The 20,841-nt window shown below is 39.4% G+C and overlaps 1 long non-coding RNA gene across 1 annotated transcript; it reads right to left on the bottom strand.

Annotated features, from left to right (window-relative positions):
* Positions 1-300: 300 nt before the first annotated feature.
* Positions 301-20,631, bottom strand: LOC129623069 (uncharacterized). Its single transcript, XR_008700325.1, has 3 exons — positions 20,473-20,631; positions 11,277-11,327; positions 301-413 (listed from the first exon to the last, which is right to left on the bottom strand). It is a non-coding gene; the product is annotated as an uncharacterized LOC129623069 (long non-coding RNA).
* Positions 20,632-20,841: the final 210 nt, after the last annotated feature.

Here is a 20,841-nt window from a genome sequence, read left to right as displayed (position 1 = left end):
ATGGGAATCACTTGACATAGACTCAACAATGTCATTAAGGATTTTCTTTCTTTCTATCCTCTGCTTTGACATCTATGATATCAATATTATCTCAATGCTTGCTTCCTTCATGGTGACAAAATGGCTGCAAGAGTGCCAACCTTCCATCTGTATTCTACTCTATCCAGGAGAGTGACAGCTGCCTTTCCACTGTTCTCTCAGATGAGAAACTTGAAACAGAAACCCCCTGTCTACTAGCCTGATTGATTACCTGTAGGTTCCTGAATCAAGTTGGCTTAGGTTTGGATTACTTAAATAACTCACTGTAGTAAGGTGGATGGAATTACTGCAATGGGGTTAGTCTCCTCTCAAAACTTTTGGCTGGTACACAGTGAAAGTGAAAATGATTCTGAAGAGATGACCACACACATGTCCTTTGGAGAGAAGACATGAAAAGGGTAAAATGGCTATTTATTTATTCAGCAACCATCTATCTCCCTGGAACATACCATGGACTCAATTCTATGTTAAGTGTCAGATATAATGAAGATAAACATAAATAAGAAACAGATGCTTCCTGGCTCCTCCTAATTGGAGCAGATACTTCGTTTTTAAAAATAAATTGAAAAAAAAATAAAATAAAATAAAAATAAAAATAAATTGAATTTAGGATATCTGATTCTAATACTACTACAAAATGAATTTAGAAACTTCAATAAATTCTACTTTTAAGTCTTCACTTATTCAATAAACACACAATACATGACTACTGTATACTCATCATGGAGTGGGATGCAAAATGCAGTTTCTGACATCATGAGTTAAAATGTTTATTGAAATGACTTAAACAAATGAAAAATTTAAATGATAAAATGTTTAAATAGCTAAAACAAATAACTATCTGTTCAACAATGGCAATAGAAGAGATGATCCAAGATAGTACAAGAATAGCTTCTGATGACTGGTACAGATGGTAATGAAGCTACAGGAGTTAAAATTTTTTTAAAATATCAGTTCAGTTCAGTCTCTCAGTCATGTCCAACTCTTTGCAACCCCATGAACTGCAGCACGCCAGGCCTCCCTGTCCATCACCAACTCCCGGAGTCCACCCAAACCCATGTCCATTGAGTCAGTGATGCCATCCAACCATCTCATCCTCTGTCATCCCCTTCTCCTCCTGCCCTCAATCTTTCCCAGCATCAGGGTCTTTTCCAGTGAGTCAGCTCTTCGCATCAGGTGGCCAAAGTATTGGAGTTTCAGCTTCAACATCAGTCCTTCCAATGAACACCCAGGACTGATCTCCTTTAGGATGGACTGGTTGGATCTCCTTGCAGTCCAAGGGACTCTCAAGAGTCTTCTCCAACACCACAGTTCAAAAGCATCAATTCTTCGGTGCTCAGCTTTCTTCACAGTCCAACTCTCACATCCCTGTGTGACCACTGGAAAAACCATAGCCTTGACTAGATGGACCTTTGCTGACAAAGTAATGTCTCTGCTTTTTAATATGCTGTCTAGGTTAGTCATAACTTTCCTTCCAAGGAGTAAGTGTCTTTTAATTTCATGGCTGCAGTCACCATCTGCAGTGATTTTGGAGCCCAGAAAAATAAAGTTAGCCACTATTTCCACTGTTTCCCCATCTATTTCCCATGAAGTGATGAACTAGATGCCATGATCTTAGTTTTCTGAATGTTGAGCTTTAAGCCAACTTTTTCACTTTCCTCTTTCACCTTCATCAAGAGGCTCTTTAGTTCTTCTTCACTTTCTGCCATAAGAATGGTGTCATCTGCATATCTGAGGTTATTGATATTTCTCCTGACAATCTTGATTCCAGCTTGTGCTTGATCCAGCCCAGCGTTTCTCATGATGTACTCTGCATATAAGTTAAATAAGCAGGGTGACAATATACAGCCTTAACATACTCCTTTTCTTATTTGGAACCAGTCTGTTGTTCCATGTATGGAGATAGATATATATATATAAATACATTTTTATATATATTTATATATATATATTAAGGAAGCTATTGATTCTGACTGAGAAAGTAGGTGGCAGGCATTGGCCTAAAGTAAGTATTTGAGTTTTCACTTTCAACTACTAGGGATTGTTATCAGTGATGACCTCCATACTAGGTGATAAATAGGAAGCAAACACAGACATGCACTTTGACCTGCTGTGTTACTCTCAGTACTCAGTTCTCTTGTTAAGGTCATACTTCCCCAAGTCAGAGGTGAGACAGAAAACACAACAGACACCACTACAGTAGGCTAAGAGGGATTTGCATTGAACACTCTGAGTCTAGCACTTCATGACTTTGTCTGTTAGTTTATAAAGAAGGTGAAGTGATATAATGGAAAGAATGTTACTCCAGGGACTGGAAGAATTGATTTCTATTTCCAACTCTACTTATTCACCTGATACCTTGGGCAAGTGATAGTCTTTCTGAGCCTTAGTTTACTCAGAGCACAGACCAATTTTCTATTTTGATCATTCCCCTCTTCTATACTATGTAGGCTCCTTAAAGGACTGCTTGTCTTGTAGGACCATTTTGCTGGACACTCTGACATTCAATTCATCTTCACAGAAATTTATCTGTGTAACTGCCACTTCCACTACTCAGAAACCCTCTTCATTGTATTGGTTGCTTTTGTGCTTGTTAGTAATTATTTGCCCACCTCCAGCAGTTATGCTCCATGTACTCAGAATCGTCTAATCTCCATTACCAGCTTTACATTTAACCTCTGTATTCATTTACTGCACAACTATTTGTTGGTGGCAAAAAAAAGTAACTGAAAATTAGGATAGGTTATATTATTGAAAAATTTACTTATATGTGTACGTGTGTGCTTAATAAATTTAAATGCTGGTTTGTTTTGACTGAAGTCTAATTAACATACAACATTATATTAGTTTCTGGTATATAACATAATGAGATGATATTTGTATATACAGCAAAATGATCACTACAATAAATCCAGTTAACATCTGCCTTCATACATGGTTAAAATTTTTTTATTCTTGTGATGAGGACTTTTAAACATCTCCTCTGTTAGCAACTTTCAAACATGCAATACAGTATTATTAACTCCAGATATCATACTGTACATTAAATTCCTATGACTTATTTTATAACTGGAAGTTTGTACTCTCTGACCATCTCCCATTCATTCATTTTACCCATCCTGCACTGCTTATTTCAGGCAACCACTAATCTATTCTCTGTACCTATGAGCTTGTTTCTTTCATATTTAGTGTATAAGTGAGATCATATAGTATTTGTCTTTTTCTGTCTGACATTTCACTTAGCAAAATACCCTCTGGATCCACCCATGGATCTAGAATGTTGCCAGAAATGGCAATATTTCCTTCTTTTTTTATGCCTGAATAGTATTCAGTTGTACATGTGTGCAACATCTTCTTTATCCTTTCATCTAGTGATAGACACAGGTTGCTTCCATATCTTGGCTATTGTAATTACATCTTTTCAAATTAGTGGCTTTGTTTTCTTTGGATAAATACTTGGAAATGAAATTGCTGGATCATGAAGAACCTCTATACTGTTTTCCACAGTAGCTGCACCTTCATGTTCCCATCAGTAGAGTACAAGGGTTCCCTTTTTTCCACATTCTCACCAACATGTTATTTCTTTTCTTTTTGATAATAGCCATTCTAACAGGTATGAGGTGATACCTCATTGTGGTTTTGCTTTGTATTTCTTTGATGATTAATGATACTGTGAGCATCTTTTCACATACCTGTTGGTATGTCTTCTTTGGAAAAATGTCTATTCAGATCCTCTACCCAAGTGTTATTCATACTGCTATATGAGTTCTTTCTATATTTTGGATATTAACCCCTAACTCATGTGATATGCAAATATTTCCTCCCATTCTGTAGGTTGCCTTTTCATGTTATTAATAATTTCCTTTCCTGTGCAGAAGTTTTTCAGTTTGATGTAGCCCAACTTGTTTATTTTTGCTTTTGTTGCCTTTGGTTTTGGAGTCAGATCCAAATAATCGTCACCAAGACCGATATCAAGAAACTTACTTCTATGTTTTCTTTTAAGAGTTTTATGGTTTTAGGTCTTACATTCAAGTCTGTAAGAGTCAATTTTTGTGTATGGTGTCAGCAGTCTACTTTCATTGTTTTGCATGTGGCTGTCCAGTTTTCAGTATACAGATCTTTCATACCTGTGGTTAAAAGTATTCCTTTTTGAAACTATTGTAAATGAAACTGTTTTCTTAATTCCCCTTTAGAAAACACCCTGATGCTGGGAAAGATTGAAGGCAGGAGGAGAAGGGAATGACAGAGGACAAGATGGTTGGATGGCATCACTGATTCAATGGACAAGAGTTTGAGCAAGCTCCAGGAGTTGGTGATGGACAGGGAAGCCTGGCGTGCTGCAGTCCATGTGGTTGCAAAGAGTCAGACACAACTGAGGGACTGAACAACAAAAATAATAGTTCATTATTAATGTATAGAAAGAAAACTCATTTTTTATACTGATTTTGTATCCTGCAATTCTACTGAATCCATTTGTTCTCACAGGTTTTTGGTGGCATCTCTAGAGTTTTTTAATATATAATATCAAATTATTTGCAAATAGTCACAGTTTTATCTTTTCCTTTCCAATCTGAATGCTTTTTATTACTTCTTCCTCTTCATTGCCTTGGTTCAGACTTCCAATATTATGTTGAACTGGAAGTGGAAGAGTGGGCATCCTTGTCTTGGTCCTGACCTTAGAGGGAACTATCAGCTTTTCTCTGTTGAGTATGATGTTATCGGTGGTCTTATCATATGCAGTATGGCTTATATTTTGTTGCCTCTATACCCAGTTTGTTGACAGTTTTTATTCATACATTAATGGTGAATTTTGTCAAATGCTTTTTCTATATCTATTGAGATGATCATTTTTATCCTTCCTTTTATTAATGTGGTGTATGACATGACTGATTTAAGAAAACTAGACTATCCTTGCATCCTTGGAGTCAATTTCCTTCATCATGGTATATGATCCTTTTAATGTATTGTTGAACTTGGTTTCCTAAATTTTGTTGAGAATTTTCACGTCTATATTCATCAGGGATACTTGCCTGTACTTTGCTATCCTTGCTGTGTCCTTGTCTGGTTTTGGCATAAAGGCAATACTGATTTCATAAAATGAGTTTAGAAGAGTTCCCTCCTCTTTCATTTTTTGAAAGAGCTTGGGAAGTGCTATGCACTCAGTAGTTCAGTCATGTCTGACTCTTTGTGGCCCTATGGACTGTAGCCTGCCAGGCTCCTCTGTCCATGGAATTCTCCAGGCAAGAATACTGGACTGTGTTGCCATTTCCTACTCCAGGGGATCTTCCTGACTGACCCAAGGATAAAACCCATGTCTCTTGTGTCTCCTGCACTGGCAGGCAGATTCTTTACCACTAGTACCACCTGGGCAGTGCACAGTTTGAGAAGGATTGGTATTAATCCTTCTTTGAATGTTTGGCAGAATTCATCTGTTAAGCTGTCTGGTTCTGGACTTTTGTTTTTTGGACAGTTTTTGATTACTGATTCAAAATCCTTCCTAGTAATCAAGCTATTCAGATTTTCTATTTCTTCATGATTCAGTCTTGGAAGGTTGTATGTTTCTAGAAATACATCCATTTCTTCTAGGTTGTCCAATTTGTTGGTGTATAATTGTTCATAGTAGTCACTTATAATACTTTGTATTTCTGTGGTACCAGTTATAATGTCTCATTTTTCATTTCTTATTTTATTTCTTTGAGTACTCTCTCTCTTTTTCCTTGGTGAATCTAGCTAAAGGCTTATCTATTTTTGTTTATCTTTTCAAAGAACCAGCTCTTTTTTAATTAATCTATTGTTTTTCCAGTCTCTATTTCATTTATTTCTGTTCTGCTTTTGTTATTTCCTTCCTTCTACTAACTTTGGATTTCATTTGTTCTTCTTTCCTGGTTGCCCAGAGGGTAAAGCATCTGCCTGCAATGTGGGAGACATGGGTTCCTGGGCCAGGAAGATCCCCTGGAGAAGGAAATGGCAACCCACTCCAGTATTCTTGCCTGGAGAATCCCATGGATGGAGGGGCCTGGTAGGCTATAGTCCATGGGGTTGCAAAGACTTGGACTCAACTGAGCAACTTCATTTTCTTTTCTTTCTTTTTCTAGTTCCTTGGGATGTAAAATTAGGTTCTTTAGAGATCTTTCTTTTTCTTAATACAGATTTTATTGCTATGAACTTCCCTCTTAGAATTGCTTTTGCTGCATCCCATAAATTTTGATATATTGTATTTCCATTTTCATTTGTCCCAAAGTATTTTTTAATTTTTCTTTTGATTTCTTTGTTAACCCATTGATCATTCAGTAGCATACCATTTACTGCTGCTGCTAAGTCGCTTCAGTCATGTCCTACTCTGCGACCCCATAGACGGCAGCCCACTAGGCTCCCCTGTCCCCAGGATACTCTAGGTAAGAACACTGGAGTGGGTTGCCATTTCCTTCTCCGAGCATACCATTTAATCCCCATGTATTTGTGAATTTTTCAGTTTTCTTCTTGTTATTGACTTCTAGTTTCATACCACAGTGATCAAAAAAGATGCTTAATATGATTTCAATCATTGTAAATTTGCTAAAACTTGTTTTGAGGTCTAATATATGATCTCCTAGAGGATGTTCCATGTACAAATGAGAAGAATGTTTATTCTGTTGCTTTTGGATGGAATGTTCTGTACAAATCTGTTAAGCTCATATAATCTAATGAGTCATTCGAGGCTGATGTTTCCTTATTAGTATTCTTTCTAGGTGATCATCTGTTGATATATGTGGAGTATTGAAGTCCATTACTATTAAATATTATTGTATTGCTATCTATGTCTCACTTTAGGTCTGTTAATATTTGCTTTATATATTTTGTGCTTACATATGGGTGCAAAAATATTTTAAAATGTTATATCCTCTTATTGAATTGATCCCTTTATGATTATATAATGCTCTTTTATTATAGTTAGTGTTTTAAAGCCTATTTTGTATGATATAAATATAGCTATCCAACTTTTGCAGAGAAGGCAATGGCACCCCACTCCAGTACTCTTGCCTAGAAAATCCGTGGACTGAGGAGCCTGGTGTGCTGCAGTCCACGGGGTTGCTAAGAGTCGGACACGACTAAGTGACTTCACTTTCACTTTTCACTTTCATGCATTGGAGAAGGAAATGGCAACCCACTCCAGTGTTCTTGCCTGGAGAATCCCAGGGACGGCGGAGCCTGGTGGGCTGCCGTCTATGGGTCACACAGAGTCAGACACGACTGAAGCAACTTGGCAGCAGCAGCATTCAGCTTTTGGGGGGGGGGTTCCATTTGCATGGAACATTGCTTTCAGTAGCTTTACTTTCAGTTGGTGTGTGTCCACAGTGTTTTATTTCCAAATAACACTTAACTTAAAGACCCTGAAAACCTAGGTCCACACTTAGAGTTAAACAGAAATAATTAAATCTTCATGCTCACAGAGGTGAAATTGCTGAGACAAATTTCAAGATTTAGTACAGGCAACTGCTAAGTGCTATCTCAGATCAGATCAGATCAGTCGCTCAGTCGTGACCGACTCTTTGCGACCCCATGAATCGCAGCACGCCAGGCCTCCTTGTCTATCACCAACTCCCGGAGTTCACTCAGACTCACATTCATCGAGCTAGTGATGCCATCCAGCCATCTCATCCTCTGTCATCCCCTTCTCCTCCTGCCCCCAATCCTTCCCAGCATCAGAGTCTTTTCCAATGAGTCAACTCTTCGCATGAGGTGGCCAAAGTACTGGAGTTTCAGCTTCAGCATTCCTTCCAAAGAAATCCCAGGGCTGATCTCCTTCAGAATGGACTGGTTGGATCTCCTTGCAGTCCAAGGAACTCTCAAGAGTCTTCTCCAACACCACAGTTCAAAAGCATCAATTCTTCGGCACTCAGCCTTCTTCACAGTCCAACTCTCACATCCATACATGACCACAGGAAAAACCATAGCCTTGACTAGACAAACCTTTGTTGGCAAAGTAATGTCTCTGCTTTTGAATATGCTATCTAGGTCAGTCATAACTTTCCTTCCAAGGAGTAAGCCTCTTTTAATTTCATGGCTGCAGTCACCATCTGTAGTGATTTTGGAGCCCAGAAAAATAAAGTCTGACACTGTTGCCACTGTTTCCCCATCTATTTCCCATGAAGTGATGGGACCGGATGACATGATCTTCGATTTCTGAATGTTGAGCTTCAAGCCAACTTTTTCACTCTGCACTTTCACTTTCATCAAGAGGCTTTTTAGTTCCTATTCACTTTCTTCCATAAGGGTGGTGTCATCTGCATACCTGAGGTTATTGATATTTCTCCCCGCAATCTTGATTCCAGCTTGTGTTTCTTACAGTCCAGCGTTTCTCATGATGTACTCTGCATAGAAGTTAAATAAACAGGGTTAAATATACAGCCTTGACGAACTCCTTTTCCTCTTTGGAACCAGTCTGTTGTTCCATGTCCAGTTCTAACTGCTGCTTCCTGACCCGCATACAAATTTCTCAAGAGGCAGATCAGGTGGTCTGGTATTCCCATCCCTTTCAGAATTTTCCACAGTTTATTGTGATCCACAGAGTCAAAGGCTTTGGCATAGTCAATAAAGCAGAAATAGATGTTTTTCTGGAACTCTCTTGCTTTTTCCATGATCCAGCGGATGTTGGCAATTTGATCTCTGGTTCCTCTGCCTTTTCTAAAAGCAGCTTGAACATCAGGAAGTTCACGGTTCACATATTGCTGAAGCCTGGCTTGGAGAATTTTGAGCATTACTTTACTAGCGTGTGAGATGAGTGCAATTGTGCGGTAGTTTGAGATTTCTTTGGCATTGCCTTTCTTTGGGATTGGAATGAAAACTGACCTTTTCCAGTCCTGTGGCCACTGCTGAGTTTTCCACATTTGCTGGCATATTGAGTCCAGCACTTTCACAGCATCATCATTCAGGATTTGGAATAGCTCAACTAGAATTCCATCACCTCCACTAGCTTTGTTCATAGTGATGCTTTCTAAGGCCCACTTGACTTCACATTCCAGGATGTCTGGCTCTAGGTCAGTGATCACACCATCGTGATTATCTGGGTCGTGAAGATCTTTTTTGTACAGTTCTTCTGTGTATTCTTGCCATCTCTTCTTAATATCTTCTGCTTCTGTTAGGTCCATACCATTTCTGTCCTTTATCGAGCTCATCTTTGCATGAAATGTTCCTTTGGTATCTCTGATTTTCTTGAAGAGATCCCTAGTCTTTCCCATTCTGTTGTTTCCCTCTATTTCTTTGCATTGATCGCTGAAGAAGGCTTTCTTATCTCTCCTTACTATTCTTTGGAACTCTGCATTCAGATGTTATATCTTTCCTTTTCTCCTTTGCTTTTCACTTCTCTTCTTTTCACAGCTATTTGTAAGGCCTCCCCAGTCAGCCATTTTGCTTTTTTGCATTTCTTTTCTATGGGAATGGTCTTGATCCCTGTCTCCTGTACAATGTCACAAACCTCATTCCATAGGTCATCAGGCACTCTATCTATCAGATCTAGACCCTTAAATCTATTTCTCACTTCCACTGTATAATCATAAGGGATTTGAATTAGGTCATACCTGAATGGTCTAGTGGTTTTCCCTACTTTCTTCAATTTAAGTCTGAATTTGGCAATAAGAAGTTCATGGTCTGAGCCACAGTCAGCTCCTGGTCTTGTTTTTCTTGACTGTATAGAGCTTCTCCATCTTTGGCTGCAAAGAATATAATCAATCTGATTTCAGTGTTGACCATCTGGTGATGTCCATGTATAGAGTCTTCTCTTGTGTTGTTGGAAGAGGGTGTTTGTTATGACCAGTGCATTTTCTTGGCAAAACTCTATTAGTCTTTGCCCTGCTTCATTCTGTATTCCAAGGCCAAATTTGCCTGTTACTCCAGGTGTTTCTTGACTTCCTACTTCTGCATTCCAGTCCCCTATAATGAAAAGGACATCTTTTTTGGGTGTTAGTTCTAAAAGGTCTTGTAGGTCTTCATAGAACCATTCAACTTCAGCTTCTTCAGCGTTACTGGTTGGGGCATAGACTTGGATTACTGTGATATTGAATGGTTTGCCTTGGAAACGAACAGAGATCATTCTGCTGTTTTTGAGATTGCATCCAAGTACTGCATTTCAGACTCTTTTGTTGACCATGATGGCTACTCCATTTCTTCTGACGGATTCCTGCCCGCAGTAGTAGATATAATGGTCATCTGAGTTAAATTCACCCATTCCAGTCCATTTCAGTTCGCTGATTCCTAGAATGTCGACATTCACTCTTGCCATCTCTTGTTTGACCACTTCCAATTTGCCTAGATTCATGGACCTGACATTCCAGGTTCCTATGCAATATTGCTCTTTACAGCATTGGACCTTGCTTCTATCACCAGTCACATCCACAGCTGGGTATTGTTTTTGCTTTGGCTCCATCCCTTCATTCTTTTGGAGTTATTTCTCCACTGATCTCCAGTAACATGTTGGGCACCTACTGACCTGGGGAGTTTCTCTTTCAGTATCCTATCATTTTGCCTTTTCATACTGTTCATGGGGTTCTCAAGGCAAGAATACCGAAGTGGTTTGCCATTCCCTTCTCTAGTGGACCACATTCTGTCAAATCTCTCCACCATGACCCGCCCGTCTTGGGCAAGCCATGGGCATGGCTTAGTTTCATTGAGTTAGACAAGGCTGTGGTCCTAGTGTGATTAGATTGACTAGTTTTCTGTGAGCATGGTTCAGTGTCTTTGCCCTCTGATGCCCTCTTGCGACACCTACCGTCTTACTTGGGTTTCTCTTACCTTGGGTGTGGGGTATCTCTTCACGGCTGCTCCAGCAAAGCGCAGCCATTGCTCCTTACCTTGGACGAGGGGTATCTCCTCACCGCTGCCCTTCCTGACCTTCAATGTGGAATAGCTCCTCTAGGCCCTCCTGCGCCCGCGCAGCCACGGCTCCGGGTAACTCCTCTCGTCGCCGCCCCTGGCCTCAGGCGTGGGGGGAAGGGGTAGCTCCTCCCGGCCGTCGCCCCTGACCTCGGACTCAGGGTAACTCCTCTCGTCGTCGACCCTGGCCTCCGGCGTGGGGGCATGGGGTAGCTCCTCCCGGCCGTCGCCCTGCTATCTCACTTACCCTCTATTTGCTCACACTCCATGAAAGCATGTTTGATCACCTGTAAGGGACCCTCTTTTGTGCACCACCTCCACTCCAGGCCTAGCAACATCTGCTGTACCCTCCCTGTTTCTCTCTCTCCTTGACCCATCTCTAGGCCCACCTTCCTTCAAAGACCCTTCTCCAAGGCAATCTGGTCTTCTTTCTGCTGACTCTGAAAAAGAAAATTAAATGTATTTAAAATCTACATATTGATATTCTCTGAAATACAAGGTGTCAAAACTGTATCACATTAATATCATCCTGAAAAAAAGATACTTGAATACATATTTCAGTTTTTCCCTATAATACAAATTAACATGAAGAACTAAAAAATTGGGAAACTGCTTTACAAAAGACAATTGTGGAGTGCTGATACTAGGGTGTTGTCATAAATTATAAAGAATAAAATTACAAGTTTGTTTATAAAACAACACAATCAAAATTATTGAAATACTATAAAATTTAGAAATACAATAATATTATTTTAAATGTTAAATAATAAAATTACTTAAAAATAAGGAAATCAGGACAGATACATTATTTTTTCATTGCTATTAAAGTAATAAATGTATATATTCTTCACATCAGTTTTTAATATAATTTAAATGAGTTTAAAGCCCCCTTTGTACTTTCCACATTTTCTCAGTCTTAGTTCTTTTTTCACCCCCCCATTATTATCACTTTGCTATATCTTCTTCCAGAACTCTTTCCTTGCATTTACATAATCTTTCTACAAGGTTTAATTTTTACATGTAAAAAACTAAACAGCTTTTGTACAAAGAAATAAGAGCTGAACTTCTGTTCTAAGGTATAATTTTCCAGACAGGAACATTTTCATTTCTGGGCTCTAGTGAATGTTGAAGAAGCAATGTTAAATCTAAAATCAAAACACTTTTAAAAATGCAACATTCAACTATCTGCTACAAGGAAATCACAAAATGTAAACATTAGTAAAAAGAAATGTCAACATGAATGACATTTTAAAACCTTTAGTTGTGCAAAAAGTTTAGGAAAAAGAAAACTTTTACAGGCAGATACTATGCCAGTTTATTACTAGGAATTATTTTTGTCATCCCATTATTAACTCTATTAATAACCTAATTAGTCTGTCAGGCACATACTGTCCATTGTACTTTTATTATGCACAGTAAGCTATATCTAGAGCTGCTTTTAAGGCAAATTAGCAATGCTGTGTTTCAGTCACTCAGTTGTGTCTGATTCCATGAACTGCAGTACACCAGGCTTCCCTGTCCTTCACTATCTCCCAGAGTTTGCTCAAACTCATGTCCGTTGAGTCAGTGATACCATCCAACCAACTCATCCTCTGCCACCCACTTCTCCTCTTGCCTTCAATCTTTCTCAGCATCATGGTTTTTTCCAATGAAAGTCAGCTCTTCGCATCAGGTGACCAAAGAATTAGAGTTTCAGATTCAACATCAGTCCTTCCAATGAATATTCAGGGTTGATTTCCTTTAGGTTGACTGATTTGATCTCTGTGTTGTCCAAGGGACTCTCAAGAGTATTCTCCAACACCACAGTTCAAAAGCATCAATTTTTCAGTGCTCAAACTTCTTTATAGTCCAACTCTCACATTCATACATGACTACTGGAAAAAACATAGCTTTGACTATACAGACTTTTGTCAGCAAGTGATGTGCTTTTTAATATGCTGTCTAGGTTGGTCATAGCTTTCCTTCCAAGGAGCAAGCATATTTTAATTTCATGATTGCAGTCACTATCCACAGTGATTTTGGAGCCCAAGAAAATAAAGTCTGTCACTGTTTCCATTTTTATCCCCAACTATTCGCCATAAAGTGATGGGACCAGATGTCATGATCTTCATTTTTTGAACACTGAGTTTTAAGTCAGCTTCTTCACTCTCCTCTTTCACACTCAGCAAGAGGTTTTTCGTTCCTTTTTGCTTTCTACCATTAGGTTGGTGTCATCTGCATATCTGAGGTTATTGATATTTCTCTTGGCAATCTTGATTCCAATTTGTGATTCACCCAGCCTGGCATTTCACATGAAGTACTCTGCATACAAGTTAAATAAGCAGGATGACAATATACAGCCTTGTCATAGTCTTTTCGCAATTTGGAACCAGCCCATTGTTCCATGTCCGGTTCTAACTGTTGCTTCTTGAGCTGTATACAGATTTCTCAGAAGACAGGTAACGTGGTCAGGTATAATAGAAAGACAAAACAGATAGACAGACACACACACACACACACAAAAATAAAGGAATCCAAACACTAAAGGTAGTCATCAAGTCACACTGGAAGAAAGCAAAAGAAGAACAAAAAAGAACTCTAGAAACCTCCAAACAAATAACAAAATGGCAATAAGTACAAATCTATCAATAATTATTTTTTGAAGTAGAACTGACTTACAATGTTGTGTCAGTTCAATAAGTACTTTAAATGTAATAAACTAAATGCTCCAATTAAATGACATAGAGTTGCTAAGTGGATACAAAACAAAACCCAAATATAATCTGCCTACAAGAGACTCACTTCAGATTGAAAGTGCAGAGACAAAAAAAGTATTCCATGCAAATGGAAATCAAAAGACAGCCATTGTGGTAATACTTAGGCAAAAACTGTAAAAAGATACAAAGAAGAATATTACATAATCATCAAGGGATAAATCTAAGAAAAAGATATGACAATTTTAAATATATATGCATCCAACATAGGAGCACCTAAATACATAAAACAAATATTGACATAATGGGAGAAAATGACAGTAACACAGTAACAGTAGGTGACTTTAAAACCCCACTTATATCATCCAGACCAAAACTCAATTAGGAAACACTGGCCTTAAATGATACATTAAACCTGATGGATATATATATAGATAGATAGATAGATAGAGAGAGAGAGAATATTCTAAACAAAGTCTCAGTAAATTTAAGAAAACTGAAGTCATATCAAGCATCTCTTCCAAGCACAATGCTATGAGACTAGAAATCAATTATAAGGAAAAACACAAACACATAGAGACTAAACTATATGCTAGTAAACAACCAATGGATTACTGAAGAAATCCAAGAAGAAATAAAAAGACTTGGGGACAAACAAAAATGAAAACACAATGATCCACAATTTATGGGACATAGCAAAATCACTTCTAATTCTAAAAAGAAAGTTTATAGTGATACAAGACTACCTCGGGAAGCAAGAAAAATCTCAAATAAATGACCTAACCTTACACCTAAAGTAACTGGAAAAAAAAAGAACAAACAAAACCCAAAGGTAGTAAAAGGAAATAAATCATAAAGACCTAAACAGAAATAAATGAAATGGACTTTAAAAAAATAGAAAATACAATGAAACTAATACTTGCTTCTTTGAAAAGATAAGCAAAGTTGTTAAAGCTTTAGCGAGACTCATCAGAAAAAAAGAGACAGGGCCCAAATCAATAAAATCAGAAATGAAAGAGAAGTTACTATTAACACCACAGAAATACAAAGAATCATAAGAGATTACTAAGAACAACTATATGTCAATAAAATGGACAATCTAGAAGAAATGGGAAAATTCCTAGAAATGTATTATCTCCCAATACTGATCCAGGAATAAATTAAAAATACAAACAGATCAATTACCAGTTATAAAATTTAATCCATAATTTTAAAAAAAACTCCCATCAAAGAAAAGTCTAGGACTAGATGGCATTATAGGCAAATTCTGTCAAATATTTAGAGAAGAGACAACACCTATTCTGCTCAAACTATTCCAAAAATTTGCAGGGGAAGTCGCCATCACCCTGAAACCAAAACCAGACAAAGATACCACACAAAAAGAAAACCACGGGCCAATATCACTGATGAAGATAGATGCAAAAATCCTCAACAAAATATTATCAAGCCAAATCTAAGCAGAGACCATGATCAAGTGGATCTATCTCAGGGATGCAAGGATGGTCCAGTGTGCACAAATTGATCAATGTGATATAGCACATTAACAAACTGAAGAATAAAAATCATATGATCATCTCAGTAGATACAGAAAAAGCCTCTGACAGAATTCAGTATCAATTTGTGATAAAAATTCTCCACAAAATGGGTATAGAGGGAACATACCTCAATATAAAAAGACCATATATGATAAGCCCAGAACTAACATTATACTCAGGAGTGAAAAGTTGAAAGCATTTCCTCTGAGATCTCAAACAAGACAAGAATGTCCACACACTGCTTTTATTCAACACAGTATTGGAAGTCTTAACCACAGAAATAAGACAAGAACAAAAAATAAAAGGAATTTAAATTGAAAAGGAAGAAGTAAAACTGTCAAAAACTGTTTGAAGATGGCATAATACTATACATGGACATATGTGTTAGTCACTCAGTCCGACTCTTGGTGACCCCATGGACTATAGACCACCAGGCTCCTCCATCCATGGGATTTTCCAGGCAAGAATACTTGCCAAATGGAGTGAGTTGCCATTTCCTGGGCTGCCGTCTATGGGGTCGCACAGAGTCGGACACGACTGAAGTGACTTAGCAGCAGCAGCAGCAGCTCCAGGAAATCTTCCAGACCCAGGGATCAAACCCAGGTCTCCTGCATTGTAGGCAGACTCTTTACCATCTAAGCCACCAGGGAAGATAACACTATACATAGAAAATCCAAAAGATGCCACCCCAAAACTACTAGAACTCATCAATGAATTCAGTAAAGTTGAAAGATACAAAATTAAGATACAGAAATATCTGTTGCATTCCTGTACACTAAAAACAAACTATCACAAAGAGAAATTAAGGAAACAATCCCATTTATAATCACATCAAAAGAATACCAAGGAATAAACTTAACCAAGGAGGCAAAAGACCTGTACTCAGAAAACTGTTAAGACACTGACCTGATAAAATAAACCAAAAGTGACAGAAACAGGTGAAAAATTGCCACGTTCATGGATTGAAAGAATTAACATTGTTAAAATGTTAAAATGACCATACTACCCAAGAACAGATTCAATGCAATCCCTATCAAAATATCAACGGTATGGGAACACTCAGTCAGTTCAGTTCGGTTCAGTCACTCAGTAGTGTCCCACTCTTTGCGACCCCATGAGTCGCAGCATGCCAGGCCTCCTTGTCCATCACCAACTCCCGGAGTTCACTCAGACTCACGTCCATTGAGTCAGTGATGCCATCCAGCCATCTCATCCTCTGTCGTCCCCTTCTCCTCCTGCCCCCAATCCCTCCCAGCATCAGAGTCTTTTCCAATGAGTCAACTCTTCGAATCAGGTGGCCAAAGTACTGGACTTTCAGCTTTAGCATCATTCCTTCCAAAGAAATCCCAGGGCTGATCACCTTCAGAATGGACTGGTTGGATCTCCTTGCAGTCCAAGGGACTCTCAAGAGTCTTCTCCAATACCACAGTTCAAAAGCATCAATTCTTCGGCGCTCAGCTTTCATCACAGTCCAACTCTCACATTCATACATGACCACAAGAAAAACCATAGCCTCGACTAGACGGACTTCTGTTGGCAAAGTAATGTCTCTGCTTTTGAATATGCTATCTAGGTTGGTCATAACTTTCCCTCCAAGGAGTAAGTATCTTTTAATATCATGGCTGCAGTCACCATCTGCAGTGATTTTGGAGCCCCAAAAAACAAAGTCTGACACTGTTTCCACTGTTTCCCCATCTATTTCCCATGAAGTGATGGGACCAGATGCCATGATCTTTGTTTTCTGAATGTTGAGCTTTAAGCCAACTTTTTCACTCTCCACTTTCACTTTCATCAAGAGGCTTTTGAGTTCCTCTTTACTTTCTGCCATAAGGGTGATGTCATATGGGAACACTAAAGACTCCAAATAGCCAAAAATAAAAATTTGAGAAAGAGCTGGAAGTATCACACTCCCTGACTTCAGAGTATACTACAGTGTTATAGTAATCAAAACAGTATAGTACTGTCAGAGAAACAGACAATGGAACAGAATAGAGAACCCAGAAATTAAACATATCAGATCAGATCAGTCACTCAGTCGTGTCCGACTCTTTGCGACCCCATGAGTCGCAGCATGACAGGCCTCCTTGTCCATCACCAACTCCCGGAGTTCACTCAGACTCACCTCCATTGAGTCGGTGATGCCATCCAGCCATCTCATCCTCTGTCATCCCCTTCTCCTCCTGTCCCCAATCCCTCCCAGCATCAGAGTCTTTTCCAATGAGTCAACTCTTTGCATGAGGTGGTCAAAGTACTGGAGTTTCAGCTTCAGCATTCCTTCCAAAGAACTCCCAGGGCTGATCCCCTTCAGAATGGACTGGTTGGATCTCCTTGCAGTCCAAGGGACTCTCAAGAGTCTTCTCCAACACCACAGTTCAAAAGCATCAATTCTTCGGCGCTCAGCCTTTTTCACAGTCCAACTCTCACATCCATACATGACCACAGGAAAAACCATAGCCTTGACTAGACGAACCTTTGTTGGCAAAGTAATGTCTCTGCTTTTGAATATGCTATCTAGGTTGGTCATAACTTTCCTTCCAAGGAGTAAGCATCTTTTAATTTCATGGCTGCAGTCACCATCTGTAGTGATTTTGGAGCCCAGAAAAACAAAGTCTGACACTGTTTCCACTGTTTCCCCATCTATTTCCCATGAAGTGGTGGGACCGGATGCCATGATCTTCATTTTCTGAATGTTGAGCTTCAAGCCAACCTTTTTAACTCTCCATTTTCACTTTCATCAAGAGGCTTTTTAGTTCTTCTTCACTTTCTGCCATAAGGGTGGTGTCATCTGCGTACCTGAGGTATTGAGGTTATTGATATTTCTCGTGGCAATTTTGATTCCAGCTTGTGTTTCTTACAGTCCAGTGTTTCTCATGTTGTACTCTGCATAGAAGTTAAATAAACAGGGTTAAATATACAGCCTTGACGAACTCCTTTTCCTCTTTGGAACTAGTCTGTTGTTCCATGTCCAGTTCTAACTGCTGCTTCCTGACCCGCATACAAATTTCTCAAGAGGCAGATCAGGTGGTCTGGTATTCCCATCTCTTTCAGAATTTTCCACAATTTATTGTGATCCACAGAGTCAAAGGCTTTGGCATAGTCAATAAAGCAGAAATAGATGTTTTTCTGGAACTCTCTTGCTTTTTCCGTGATCCACCGGATGTTGGCAATTTGATCTCTGGTTCCTCTGCCTTTTCTAAAAGCAGCTTGAACATCAGGAAGTTCACGGTTCACATATTGCTGAAGCCTGGCTTGGAGAATTTTGAGCATTACTTTACTAGCATGTGAGATGAGTGCAATTGTGCGGTAGTTTGAGATTTCTTTGGCATTGCCTTTCTTTGGGATTGGAATGAAAACTGACCTTTTCCAGTCCTGTGGCCACTGCTGAGTTTTCCACATTTGCTGGCATATTGAGTACAGCACTTTCACAGCATCATCTTTCAGGATTTGGAATAGCTCAACTGGAATTCCATCACCTCCACTAGCTTTGTTCATAGTGATGCTTTCTAAGGCCCACTTGACTTCACATTCCAGGATGTCTGGCTCTAGGTGAGTGATCACACCATCGTGATTATCTGGGTCGTGAAGATCTTTTTTGTACAGTTCTTCTGTGTATTCTTGCCATCTCTTCTTAATATCTTCTGCTTCTGTTAGGTCCATACCATTTCTGTCCTTTATCGAGCTCATCTTTGCATGAAATGTTCCTTTGGTATCTCTGATTTTCTTGAAGAGATCCCTAGTCTTTCCCATTCTGTTGTTTCCCTCTATTTCTTTGCATTGATCGCTGAAGAAGGTTTTCTTATCTCTTCTTGCTATTCTTTGGAACTCTGCATTCAGATGTTTATATCTTTCCTTTTCTCCTTTGCTTTTCACTTCTCTTCTTTTCACAGCTATTTGTAAGGCCTCCCCAGACAGCCATTTTGCTTTTTTGCATTTCTTTTCTATGGGAATGGTCTTGATCCCTGTCTCCTGTACAATGTCACAAACCTCATTCCATAGGTCATCAGGTACTCTATCTATCAGATCTAGACCCTTAAATCTATTTCTCACTTCCACTGTATAATCATAAGGGATTTGATTTAGGTCATACCTGAATGGTCTAGTGGTTTTCCCTACTTTCTTCAATTTAAGTCTGAATTTGGCCATAAGGAGTTCATGGTCTGAGCCACAGTCAGCTCCTGGTCTTGTTTTTCTTGACTGTATAGAGCTTCTCCATCTTTGGCTGCAAAGAATATAATCAATCTGATTTCAGTGTTGACCATCTGGTGATGTCCATGTATAGAGTCTTCTCTTGTGTTGTTGGAAGAGGGTGTTTGTTATGACCAGTGCATTTTCTTGGCAAAACTCTATTAGTCTTTGCCCTGCTTCGTTCTGTATTCCAAGGCCAAATTTGCCTGTTACTCCAGGTGTTTCTTGACTTCCTACTTTTGCATTCCAATCCCCTATAATGAAAAGGACATCTTTTTTGGGTGTTAGTTCTAAAAGGTCTTGTAGGTCTTCATAGAACCATTCAACTTCAGCTTCTTCAGCGTTACTGGTTGGGGCATAGACTTGGATTACTGTGATATTGAATGGTTTGCCTTGGAAACGAACAGAGATCATTCTGCTGTTTTTGAGATTGCATCCAAGTACTGCATTTCAGACTCTTTTGTTGACCATGATGGCTACTCCATTTCTTCTGAGGGATTCCTGCCCACAGTAGTAGATATAATGGTCATCTGAGTTAAATTCACCCATTCCAGTCCATTTCAGTTCGCTGATTCCTAGAATGTCGACATTCACTCTTGCCATCTCTTGTTTGACCACTTCCAATTTGCCTTGATTCATGGACCTGACATTCCAGGTTCCTATGCAATATTGCTCTTTACAGCATCAGACCTTGCTTCTATCACCAGTTGCATCCACAGCTGGGTACTGTTTTTGCTTTGGCTCCATCCCTTCATTCTTTCTGGAGTTATTTCTCCACTGATCTCCAGTAGCATATTGGGCACCTACTGACCTGGGGAGTTTCTCTTTCAGTATCCTATCATTTTGCCTTTTCATACTGTTCATGGGGTTCTCAAGGCAAGAATACCGAAGTGGTTTGCCATTCCCTTCTCCAGTGGACCACATTCTGTCAAATCTCTCCACCATGACCTGCACGTCTTGGGCAAGCCACGGGCATGGCTTAGTTTCATTGAGTTAGACAAGGCTGTGGTCCTAGTGTGATTAGATTGACTAGTTTTCTGTGAGCATGGTTCAGTGTCTTTGCCCTCTGATGCCCTCTTGCAACACCTACCGTCTTACTTGGGTTTCTCTTACCTTGAGTGTGGGGTATCTCTTCACGGCTGCTCCAGCAAAGCGCAGCCATTGCTCCTTACCTTGGACGAGGGGTATCTCCTCACTGCCGCCCCTCCTGACCTTCAATGTAGGATAGCTCCTCTAGGCCCTCCTGCGCCTGCGCAGCCATGGCTCCGGGTAACTCCTCTCAGTCGCCGCCCCTGGCCTCGGGCGTGGGTTGCTCCTCCCGGCAGCCGCCCCTGGCCTCGGGCATGGGGGCGTGGGGTAGCTCCTATACTTATGGTCAATTAATCCATGACACATGAGACAAGATTTCACAAGGTTAAAGATAATCTCTTCAATAACAGTGCTGGAGAAAGGGGACAACTACCCGTAAAAGAATAAAATTAGAACATTTTCTCACATCATATACAAAAATAAACTCAAAATGGATTAAAATGTAATACTGG

The sequence above is a fragment of the Bubalus kerabau genome, chromosome 11, assembly GCF_029407905.1.
Source record: "Bubalus kerabau isolate K-KA32 ecotype Philippines breed swamp buffalo chromosome 11, PCC_UOA_SB_1v2, whole genome shotgun sequence".
NCBI classification, from domain to species: domain Eukaryota; kingdom Metazoa; phylum Chordata; class Mammalia; order Artiodactyla; family Bovidae; genus Bubalus; species Bubalus kerabau.
The sequence above is the reverse complement of the archived record's forward strand: the minus strand, read 5'-3'. Positions and strand labels throughout refer to the sequence as shown.